The sequence below is a fragment of the Odontesthes bonariensis genome, chromosome 7 (genome assembly GCF_027942865.1).
Source record: "Odontesthes bonariensis isolate fOdoBon6 chromosome 7, fOdoBon6.hap1, whole genome shotgun sequence".
In the NCBI taxonomy this organism is placed as follows: domain Eukaryota; kingdom Metazoa; phylum Chordata; class Actinopteri; order Atheriniformes; family Atherinopsidae; genus Odontesthes; species Odontesthes bonariensis.
The window spans coordinates 28,890,901-28,894,786 of record NC_134512.1 but is presented as its reverse complement, the minus strand read 5'-3'; positions in this window follow the sequence as shown (position 1 = coordinate 28,894,786).

Sequence of the window (3,886 nt, the reverse complement as noted above, 5' to 3'; positions counted from 1 at the left end):
GTAAAAGATGGTCAAAGTTAATGAATCTACAGATTATGTGGAATCCTCACTTCGATTAAATTTCTCATCCTGAGCATGTTTGGGGAGGAGGGGTGACAGTGGAGAGGAAGAGCACTCTTGTCACAGGAAAAGACATCCAGCAGACCCAGACTTAGGGAGGGTGACCAACTGCCTTCACTGGTTGGGGGATGGATGACAGATACACATTCAAAGACAGGACATACACAAAAATAACAAAACACCAGGCTGGGGATACCTGTTACTTTTGGAAAGACAAAAGTAACTTTTATATCTGGCTTCTGCTGTTTTGTCATTTGGAGAGACAAAAAAGATGAGGTTAAGAACAGCGACAGTATCATAACTCTGGAGGAGGAAGAGCAGCTGCCTGCCAATCAGAGGGTCATGGTTCAATCCCTGGCTTCCCCAGACGACATGTTGAGGTGTTCTTGGACTAGACACTGAACCTCACATTCCCTCTGATGTGTCCATTGGTCTGTGAATGTGTGTGACACACACAAAGCACTGTGTAGTCTGTTACACAGTATAGACTAAGACATGCTACATGAGTGTGTGTTTGTGTGTGTGTGTGTGTGTGGGTGTGTGTGTGTGTGTGTGTGTGTGTGTGTGTGTGTGTGTGAAACCCATAGTGTAATGTAACTTGTAGTGTAAAAGCACTTTAAGTGGGAAACTTGACTACAGTTGTGTAAATACAGTCCATTTACCAAACTCAGCCTTCTCATGGGTGGTCCCCACTTTCAAGTTCGTGTCCTCTACCAGAGGCCTGGGAACTTGAGGTTTCTATTCAAAATCTTAGCTGTTCCTAGAGCTGAACGCTTCTGGACAGAGATCTCTGATGTCGTTCCTGGAATCATTTGGATCCACTCTCCCAGTTTGGGGGTCATGGACCGAATGCTCTGATTACCATTGGCACCACTGTTGCCTTCCCTTCCCACATCTTTTCAGCTTCCTCCTGTAGCCCGTGATATTTTTTAAGCTTCTCATTTTCCTTCTTCTTGATGTTTTTCACTTTGAACCACCACAATTTTGGTTAGCTGTCACCTGTTTAGTAGTTTGGATCTGGAAGTCCCACAGGATCTATTCTCAAAGACCTTTGGCGGTATCTCCCAATTTGACTTTGGGACTTCCAACCTGTACTTGGCGCGGATGTTCCTATATACTATTCCCTCCACATACATGCCTGCATCTTACACCCCCTGCTACTATGAGCTGGACTATCTCGGAGGCCCCTGTGTTCAGCGTGCATCTGGCGTCCCGTCTAATGTGGCAGACCCTGGTCTGTACTACTCTTGAGCTGCCATGATTAGCACCTCTCTACGGTCTATCAGACCAGCCTTTTCTAGCCACTGATAGGACTTCTTAATATCAGCCACTTTTTTTGCTTCTATTGGCGGTACCCGTCTTGCAGAGGCTTATCCTTTCATGATGATTCATCACCTTCCCTGGGTTTCAGCTGCCTGAGGCACTCACTAAGCAGTTTATCACTGGGGGCCATCTTCCTGATATAGTCCTGGATCTTTGTTGTTTAATTTTAGATAGTGGCTCTGACATCCACTGGCCTCCGGCCTCCCTCCTTCCACTTAGTGTGCTATCTGAGGGTCCTCGACTGAGGATAAAACTTTCCATGCATTGTAAGGAGCTTTCTTGTCTTGAAATCAGTGGCTTCTATCTCCTCCTTTGGCCAGGTCATTCTGCCATGATGGTATTTGAATAAACAGTGTATTGGTTGATGGCTCGGACTTTGTTCTTCCCATTCAGCGTACTTTTCAGGACCTGCCTTACTCTTTGTTGGTAATTGGTTTTGGCTCACAACAACTTGGTTGTAGGAACAGCATAACTCCTGGAATCTCTGGGCTCATAAACCTCTCTACGACAAAGACAAAGTGGCGATTCATGGAGTTGACCAATTTGGTAGGCTTATTAGATTTTGGTGTTCATTAGGTGCTTTGTAAAAATTGCCATGCAAAAGAAGCACAGTTGTACGTTAAGACGACAGTATAAAGGCCTGGACATTATGAGGCCTCCAATAGATTCACAGATGGAAGCCAGAATTAATGAGAAATCATATTGTGCTGGGCTTTGATATAAATGAACACAGTAGCAAGGTTGATGACAACAAGTTTTATCAGGAACAACAGCAGCACAACAACCCAACCTGAACCCCCTCTTTGTCACACCCTGATAACCTTTCTACACTGCTTATGTTTCTTAGGTTTCAACCACACTACCCAGTTAAGGATCCTTGCACTGTTTCCAAGGTATTACTGGATTCATTATTAAAAAAATTTAAAAAAAATTAAAACTAATCACTATACCTGTCCAATCCTACCCCTTGCCACATTAATCATTTGATTAATCAGTCAGTTCACATGAGCTTAAGTCCTTCATGGCAGCCTTCATGTGTGCACATGAAAACATGCTTGCTAGAAGTAAACCTCAACAAGACAGAGATAATTGACTAACAAAACCTCAACAAACCTCCTGTGTAATCTAATAAAAAATATTACAATATCTCGATGTGTGTGTTTTTGCATCTTATTGAGGGGAATGCTGCTCAGCACCCTAACAAAATGGTTAATCAATCAATCAATCAATCAATCAATCAATCAGACTTTATTTATGTAGCACCTTACCAAGGTGCTACATAGTTACCAAAGGTAACTGAAGCGCTATACTGTCAGCGAGTTGCAGTGAGGAAACACCATAGACTGGGTAAAACCAAATAAATGAAAGGAGCTAAAAATAAGTAATACAAAAAAATAAATAAACAACTAAAATATACAATAAATACGCTTAATACACAAACAGACGAAAAATGAAAACATATGAATAAAAAGATAGAATATAATAAAAACTATGAATACAATTAATCAAAAGCCAGGCTAAAAAGGTCGGTCTTAAGTTTGCTTTTAAAAATGGCCACACTTGCAGCTGCTATCAGGTATTCAGGAAGGCTGTTCCACAGGGGTGGAGCAAAATAATAAAAAGCTGCTTCTCCGTGAGTTTTAGAATTAATACACAAAATAATAATTAATTAAATTAAATTAAATTAATAAAAGACCTCTATCTGAAGATCGAAGAGTTCTGGATGGCTCGTAAGTTAAAAGCAAATCTGATAAATAAGCAGGACTAAGACCATTAAGAGCTTTGAAAAATGTTTTTAAAATTAATCCTGAAGCACACAGGTAACCAGTGCAGAGACTTTAAAACTGGTGTAATGTGGGCTCTCTTTCTGGTCTTTATCAATACTCTTGCAGCTGAGTTCTGTAGTAGCTGTAGTGGTGCAATACTCTTTTTTGGAAGACCAGAAAGAGCATTGGTCCATCCTACAGGTAACAAAGGCATGAATTAGTGTCTCTGCGTTGGCTTTAGAGAGAAATGGACGCAATTTGGCAATTATTTTAAAATGATAAAAAAACGTTCTTGGTGATTTGTCTGATGTGGCGTTTAAAGGATAGGTTCAGACAAATCGAAGACCACACCTAGATCCAGTTTTTTCCCTCAGTGCTTCAGGACCAATAACCAGTACTTCTGTTTTGTCCTGGTTGAGTTGCAAGATGTTTTGTGCCATCTTAGATTTATTATCCAAAATGCAGTTAAAAAGGGCATCAATTGGCCCTGTGTCATCATGATAATAATAATAATGTGCATCACTGTATTAAAAAATTGACAGGCCTTTGGTGCCACTCCTAGTGCTTGTATTAAAGAGCAGGTTCAGCATATCCAGGGTATCTATCTTTGGTGATCTGGTTTAACAATGAAGATCTTGCTAAGTGGAACGACAACACTGTTTATCAGCTCGGTAAGTGAGTGGAATTAGTATCAAGTTGCAAACTGCAATTTATGATTCTACCAGGTTGAAGAACAA